Below are 8,921 nucleotides of genomic sequence, written 5' to 3'. Positions count from 1 at the left end.
TAGAAAATTTTGGTGTGTGCACGTCTTTCTTCCCTTATTTTTATAGTGGGAGAAGAAGTTGGTTGCTAAGGAAACTCTCTCATTAAATAATTGAAGGTGGAAATAAACAGTTAAGTGAAATACTGATGAGATCTAAGCATGACTTTTTCCTCCATGAAACTCTTGTTCTTAATTAGGTCAACTTTATTACAGTACTGATTCTAACAAACATGCAATTTCCCAACTTATGTAATAGCCTATGCTTTTAAAATAACAAACTGTTAAATTCCAATTTGCTTTATGCAGAGGTTTCTCCAGTAGGTATGCTCATGCTAACTATCTAGATTTTTTTTTTTAATTTACATGCCATGGCTGATACTAAATTAAAATGGCTGTGCTAAATAACTTGCTTGACATAATGCTTTATAAGTACATGCATGCAGCACACTATTGCTTTGGAGGGGGAGAGGAGGTTTCACTAGAGATGCAGGAACAAGCCCCTATACCTATAGGCTGTCCTGTGGGTGCTTTCATAGTCACATTGACCTTTATGCTACTTAATTTATGTACCATGGAAGGAATGAAGAACACAGTTCATCCTGCTGGGATTTGAACCTCTGATCCCTGAAAGTTTAGGAAGAGGTTTATGCTACATAGCTATTGTGACAGGAAACATGTTTGGCATTACAGAGGCTTCTTGTGATGGTGGTCATCCATTAAGATACTGTAATAGAGAACATGGACCATGTGGCACAGTACAAGACCTGAGGCTTGAACCAAAGGCTGGGAATCAGTCAGGCCATGTATTAAAGCAGATGCTTACAAGTTCACTGTCCGGTACATGAACTTGGCAGAGTACTGCTAGTGTTGCTAAAACACAGGCACTCCTACAGGTATATCTATACTAAGAACTTAGGTCAAATTTATAAAGTCGATTTTTTAGAAAGCAGTTTTATACAGTCGATTGTGTGTGTCCCCACTAAGCACATTATGTCGGCGGAGTGCGTCCACAGTACCAAGGCTAGTGTTGACTTTCAGAGCGTTGCACTGTGGGTAACTATCCCACAGTTCCTGCAGTCTCCACCACCCATTGGAATTCTGGGTTAAGCGCCCAATGCCTGATGGAGCAAAAATATTGTCACGGATGGTTTTGGGTGCATGTCAGTTGCCCCTCCCTCTGTGAAAGCAACAGCAGACAATCGTTTCGTGCCTTTTTTCTGTGTGGACACCATACTGCTTTCAGCAGATGGTGCAGTAGGACTGCTAACCATCATCAAATGACCACTTCTGCTGCCACTCTGCTCTTCTGATGCTATGAATCCACCTCGCAGGTCCTCTATATGACCGTAGTCATCCACCGCTTCCGCTGCCACTCTGCTCTTCTGGTGGTCTTGCAGGGCTATTTCTGCTGCAACTCTGCTCAGCTGCTCTTGTCTCACCATACAAAGGCAAGTGTGCAGCCTGCTCAGCTGTTGTGTCGTGGCAGCAGATAGTGCAGTAGGTCTGCAAAACTGGTCATCCAACCACCGCTTCCCCTGCAACTCTGCTCTCCTACAGACGCCATACCACGGCAAGCATGGAGCCCGCTCAGATCACCGTGGCAATTATAAGCATTGTAAACACTTCACGCATTATCATGCAGAACACGCAAAAGCAGGCGATGGCAGCGCGGTGACAAGAGTGAGGAGGATATGGACACAGACTTCTCTCAAAGCACAGACCGTGGCAATTTGGCCATCCTAGTGGCAATGGGGCAGGATCTTGCCGTGGAATGCCGATTTTGGGCCCGTGAAACGAGCACAGACTGGTGGGACTGCATAGTGTTACAGGTCTGGGATGATTCCTAGTGGCTGTGAAACTTTGACATGCGTAAGGGCACTTTCATGGAACTTTGTGACTTGCTTTCACCTGCCTTGAAGTGCAAGAATACCAAGATGAGAGCAGCCCTCATAGTTCACAAGCGAGTGGCAATAGCCCTCTGGAAGCTTGCAACACCAGACAGCTACCAGTCAGACGGGAATCAATTTGGAGTGGGCAAATCTACTGTGGTGGCTCATGGATCCAAGTAGCCAATGCAATCACTGAGCTGCTGCAATCAAGGGTAGTGACTGGGAAATGTGCAGGTCATCGGGAATCCCACTGCAGCAAAGCCATCCACTAATTGTGGTGGGGCGATAAAACACACATCCCTGTCTTGGGACCGGAGCACCAAGGCAGCCAGTACATAAACCAAAAGGGTACTTTTCAATGATGCTGCAAGCACTGGTGGATCACAAGGGACGTTTCACCAACATCAATGTGGGATGGCTGGGAAAAATACATGATGCTCACATCTTCAGGAACACTGGTCCGTATGAACAGCTGCAGCAAGGGACTTACTTTCCAGACCAGAAAATAACCATTGGGGATGTTGAAATGTTTATCGTTATCCTTGGGGACCCAGCCTACCCCTTAATGCCCTGGCTCATGAAGCCATACACAGGCACCCTGGACCATAGTCAGGATCTGTTCAACTACAGGCTGAGCAAGTGCAGAATGTGCATTTGGATGTTCAAAAGTGCACTAGCGCAGTTTACTGACTTGGTTAGACCTCAGTGAAATCAATATTCCCATTGTTATTACTACTTGCTGTGTGCTCCACAATATCTGTAGGAGTAAGGGGGAGTCATTTATGGTGGGGTGGGAAGTTGAGGCAAATTGCCTGGCCGCTGATTAGGCACAGCCGGACACCAGGGTGGTTAGAAGAGCACAGCAGGGTGTGCTGCACATCAGAGAAGCTCTGATGTTTTAGTTTCATGGCTGACCAGGCTATGGTGTGACAGTTCTGTTTGTTTCTCCTTTATGAAAATCCACCCCCTTGATTCACTCTACTTCCCTGTAAGCCCAGTACCCTCCCTTCCCCCCCCCCCCCCCGATCACCGCTTGCAGAGGCTATAAATTCATCACACAAATAGGGGGATAAATGCCAAGGGGTGGGAGAGGAGTCAAGGACAAGGCCACACTGCATTCAAAATTTATTGAATGCCAGCCTTCTGTTATTTGGGCAGTCCTCTGGGGTGGAGCGGTTGGGTGCCCCGAAGTGCCCCCCCCTCCCCGCACCTGTGTTCTTGGGCGTCTGGGTGAGGAGGCTACAGAACTTGGGGAGGAGGGCGGTTGGTTACACAGGGGCTGCAGTGGCGGTCTGTACCTTTCCTGCACCTCAACTGTACACCGGAGCGTATCAGTTTGATCCTCCAGTAGCCTCAACATTGCATCCTGCCTCCTTTCATCATGCTGCCGCCACCTTTTCTCTTGATCCTGCCACTTGTCCTCACATTCATTTTGTGCTTCCCTGGACTCTGCGATTGTCTGCCTCCATGCATTCTGCTGGGCTCTTTCAGTTTGGGTAGACTGCATGAGCTCAAAGAACATTTCATCACGAGTGCGTTTTTTTCACCTTATCTGTACTAGCCTCTGGGACAGAGATGCTAGTCACAGTGTTGAAACATTTGCAGCTGCATGAGGGGAAAAAAGGGAGATTAAAATTGAAAAAGACACATTGGCCATTTAAAAGGAGGGACTGATGTTTTCGGGTTAACGTGCTGCACAAACCCAACTAAACCCCTCCACACACCCAATTCTCTGGGATGACGACTTCACCCCTCTGCACCGCATAGCTAACAGCGGGGATGATTTCTTTTCAGCCACAGGCAAACAGCCCAGCAGGAATGGCCACCTCTGAATGTCCCCTTAATAAAATTCCCCTATTTCAACCAGGTGACCATGAATGATATCATGCTCCTGAGGATAACACAGAGAGATAAAGAACAGATGTTGCTTGAATGCCAGCAAACACCGGGACCACACACTGACATGCTTTCTTATGCAATGATTCCAGACTATGTACTACTGGCCTGGCGTGGTAAAGTGTCCTACCATGGAGAACGCAGTAAGGCTGCCCTTCCCAGAAACCTTTTGCAAAGGCTTTCGGAGTACCTCCAGGACTGCTTCATTGAGATGTCCCTGGAGGATTTCTGCTCCATCCCCAGCCACGTTAACAGACTTTTCCAGTAGCTGTACTGGCCATGAATGCATCCCAAGTCTTCAGGGCAAATTAATCATTAAACATGCTTGCTTTTAAACCATGTATTATATTTACAAAGGTACACTCAGCAGAGGTGCCTTCTCCGCTTTCAAGGTCCGGGAACCTGGGTTGGGAGGGTACTGTCTCCAGGGTGATAAACAGTTCCTGGCTGTCAGGAGAACGGTTTCTCCACTTGCCTGGTGTGCGCTATATTCAACCTTCCCCTCATCATCTTCCTCGTCCCCAAAATCACAAAAGCATTTTAGCATCTAAAATAAAAAAGTAAACAATATGCATGCCTAGCATCTCCCTACAGATTCTTCCAGTCTCTCTGTGTGTGTCTGCTTGTCTCCCTGTCAGAGCTCACTGACAACTCACTCTTCAGAGGAATCAAGTCACTTTTAATTATTTTGTTTTCTTTTGATCTGGTAATATGCAGCTTTGGCAAAACAAGGTTTGCAACTGGTTGGAGAATAGTAAGCTAACAGCTTGCCTCAGCATCTTCCAAGTGGGTGCTTGGGTGTCCTTATCAGGGAAGCTATTGTATCACTAAAAAGAAAAGGAGTACTTGTGGCACCTTAGAGACTAACCAATTTATTTGAGCATGAGCTTTCGTGAGCTACAGCTCACTTCATCGGATGCATACTGTGGAAACTGCAGAAGACATTATATACACAGAGACCATGAAACAATACCTCCTCCCACCCCACTCTCCTGCTGGTAATAGCTTATCTAAAGTGATCATCAAGTTGGGCCATTTCCAGCACAAATCCAGGTTTTCTCACCCTCCGCCCCCCCCCCCCCCACACACAAACTCACTCTCCTGCTGGTAATAGCCCATCCAAAGTGACCACTCTCTTCACAATGTGTATGATAATCAAGGTGGACCATTTCCAGCACAAATACAGGTTCTCTCACTCCCCCCCTTCCCAAAAAACACACACACACAAACTCACTCTCCTGCTGGTAATAGCTCATCCACTCTCCCTACAATGTGCATGATACTCTGTGTATATAATGTCGTCTGCAGTTTCCACAGTATGCATCCGATGAAGTGAGCTGTAGCTCACAAAAGCTCATGCTCAAATAAATTGGTTAGTCTCTAAGGTGCCACAAGTACTCCTTTTCTTTTTGCAAATACAGACTAACACGGCTGTTACTCTGAAACCTATTGTATCACTTTCATTCAGACCCCACTGAATTAGAGCATTATAGATGTAAACATTCCACTATCCTCAAATATAAGTTAGATCAATATAGTCACATGAAATTCTAATAACCCAATACACAGTAACACCCCCTGAGTGACTTGGTCACCTACAGTGTTCATAAAATTGTTCAGTATCTACAACATACCAACTACACATCTGTCAGCGTGAACACAGGATGACGACTTTAGCATGGCACAAGGGAATAGCTAGCAATATCCAAAAGAAGATTGTTTAAGGTAAATAGCCAGAAAGCTTTCCTAACAGTAAGGTGTATTGGAGTGTGGTATATACACCTCTACCCCAATATAACGCGATCTGATATAACATGAATTCGGATATAACGCGGTAAAGCATTTCCCCTCCTCCCCCTCCCAGGCTTGCGCAAGCCTGGGAGGGAAGAGGAGTGGCAGCGCGTTCAGGCGAGGAGGCAGAGCGGAGGTGAGCTGAGGCAGAGCTGCAGCAAGTAACCGGGGTGTAGGGGCAGAGGAACCGCTCCCCTCCCCAGCTCACCTCCACTCCACCTCCTCCCCCTGAGCGCGCCACTGTTCTGCTTCTCCCCCCTCCCTCCCAGGCTTGCCACACCAAATAGCTGATTCGTGGCAAGTCTTAGAGGGAGAGAGGGACGGGGGAGAAGCTCAGGGGAGGAGGCGGAGCAGAGGTGAGCTGGCGCGGGACAGGGAGCTGCCGGTGGGTGCTCTGCACCCATCAATTTTTCTTCCTGGGTGCTCCAGCCCCAGAGTTGGTGCCTATGGCAGCAGCCTGTCTGGCTCCGACACGCTGCTCTGAGCAGCGTGTTAAGGGGGCCGGGCAGGAGGGTGAGTTGGAGGTTCTCAGGGGTCAGTCAGAGGGCAGGAAATAGGTGGGGGTCAGATAGGGGGCAGGGGCTAGGCTGTTTTGGGAGGCACGGCCTTCCCTACCCAGCCCTCCATAGCAAGTTCGATAGAACGCAGTAAGATTTTTTTTGGCTCCCGAGGAACGCATTACATCGGGGTAGAGGTGTAGTATCTTGTTCATGATACACGATGGCAATCCTATTCCTGCAAGCATTTAGAACTGGACAGGAAAAGTGCTAGGAGACATGAAAGAACAATTGCATTTACAGGGGAGACTCAGGATTTTTTCCCACCATTCTCAGTGTGTGGACATACTACCATTTTTATAAAAAGACTTATAAACTACCTTCCCTCCCATTCACAATCTCATCCCTGGGGCAATTGTACTGATTGCTTATGTCAAATAGTAATATTAGGAAAGAAATATTAGTAACTAATACAATGTATTTTGCTCTTTTGGGAGCATACTGATTTTGCTTTTTTATTTTCTCTTCATTATTGCATTTTCTCCCACAGAAGGATGGCAGCTCCAAAACCAGGAGACAGATCTGTCTCCTCACAGTGGCCATTAAGACAGGCGGTTAGGTTTTGATAGGCCTCCAAGGTTCCCATTTCTATTAAAGAGCCTGGAAGCTATAAAAGCAGCCAGAAAGCCATGTAACTAGCCAGCACTTCAGACCAGGGGTTCTCAACCTTTTTCTTTCAGAGGCCCCCCCAAACAGGATATAAAAACTCCACAGCCCACCTGTGCCACAACAATTGGTTTTCTGCATATAAAAGCCAGGGCCGGTATTAGGGGGTAGCAAGCAGGGCAATTGCCTGGGGCCCCATACCACAGGGCCCCAGCAAAGCTAGGTTGCTCAGGCTTTGGCTTTGGCTTCAGCCCCAGATAGCAGAGCTCAGGGCCCTGGGGTTCAGCCCCATGCAGTGGGGCTTCGGCTTTCTGCCCTGGGCCCCAGTGAGTATAACACTGGCCCTGCTTTTAGGACCCCCAGAAACCTTCTCATGGCCCCCCACAGTGCCCCAGACCCCTGGCTGAGAACCACTGCTTCAGACCACTAGAAAGTATTAACTTTTGGAACTGCTGGATTAAATCTAAGTTATCTGTCATCTCTACTTTCTATGAAGCAGGGGAAACCAAACCAAGCTCCCAAATACTTCTCTCAGGTCTAGAGTTCCAACTGATTTGAACAGGATTATCTTGATGAGACCTTGTTATTACATTATTGACAAACTGTGACCATATAGATCATTGTTGCAACGAAGGTCCTATGGTTGCACCAGGTCTTGTACAGAGGAGGCCAAGTAGGGTGTCTGTGAAAAGGTTGTAGTTTGCTGGTTATGCTGTCTGTGTATCATTTTTATATTTGAAGTTATGAATATTGGCTATGTATTTGTTTGATTCTAAGTAGCCTCAGTGAAGCAGTTGGTCAGCTTCTTGAGAATGGGCACTTACTTAATGGACAATGGACTTTGGGTGACCCCAATCCACATCTGAGCTTTCCTGGGAACTTTCAAACTAACATGTAAACAATGGTGTCGGCCTGCAAAAAGCTGAATCATTCAGAACCATGTGACTTGCTCAGGTGACTACAGGCTCCATCTTGTTGCTGTGATTTTGCACAGGAGAACAAAGGGGTTTCCGCCCACAAGAGAAAGACCCTGGAAACCCCTCCATTTGGTCTTCAGCTGGCTCAAAAGGTAGCCTCTCCCCCCCAAAGAGATGCCTGAAAGAAACTGGAACAAAGGACAGTAACTACAGGGGTGTGAATGATCGCGTTTTTGTTTTATTTTGCTTGGTAATTTACTTTGTTCTGTTATTACTTGGAACCACTTAAACCCTACATTTTATATTTAATAAAATCACTTTTTGCTTATTAACCCAGAACAAGTAATACATGCCTGGGGGAGCAAACAGCTGTGCATATCTCTGTGTTATAGAGGGCGGACAATTTATGAATTTAACCTGTAAAAGCTTTATACAGAGTAAAACTGATTAATTTGGGGTTTGGATCCCATTGGGAACTGGGTGTCTGGGTACTAGAGACAGGAACACTTTCTAAGCCGTTTTCAATTAAGTCTGCAGCTTTTGGGGGACGTGGTTCAGAGCTGGGTCTGTTTGCAGCAAGCTTGCATGTCCTGCTCAACAAGACAAGGTTCTGCAGTCCCAAGCTGGCAGGGAAAACTGGCTCAGAGGTAGTCTCACAGCACGTCAGGCGACAGTTCCAAGGGGGTCTCTGTGACCCAACCCATCATACTTGCAACTGGCCAAGTACTAATTTTACATCAAGAATATCTGCCACTTAATACCAAGGAAACCAAGTGGGTATAATAAAATTAGAGTTTTTAAGATATTGTCAAGAGGTCCTCACAAGAGGTGGCGAGGGGAGCAAATAAGAAAGGGAGAACCTAGCCTGACTAAAGCCTTTAAGCAGAAAGTATTAAGAACTTGACTCAAAACAAAAAGCTTCTTTAGTTCTCTTTCCTTCTTACTACTGATCAATGAAAACTGGTATTTTCCACAGATAACATTAAAGAACAACAGGTTGTGTTGATAAGGCCGTAAGAATACTCAAATTGCACGAATTTGAGGAGCCGCTAATATCTGAACACGACTGTGGGTTGAGGACAGAACAAGGGACAGAGTTTAATAAAATGTAAAGCTCAAGTTCTTAAATTTGGAAGGAGAAAACAAAACTACAGCTAAAAACAGGACAGACAAGTTATTCTGATGGGACCTCAATGTCTGGTCTGACAGAATAGGAACTGATGGCAAGAAATCAATGTACATGCCATACTCATGTCCATGAAGTGCTTGCAACCCTGACCTAGGCT

This window comes from Natator depressus, chromosome 4 (genome assembly GCF_965152275.1).
Source record: "Natator depressus isolate rNatDep1 chromosome 4, rNatDep2.hap1, whole genome shotgun sequence".
Lineage (NCBI taxonomy): Eukaryota > Metazoa > Chordata > Testudines > Cheloniidae > Natator > Natator depressus.
Note: the sequence above shows the minus strand (reverse complement) of the source record.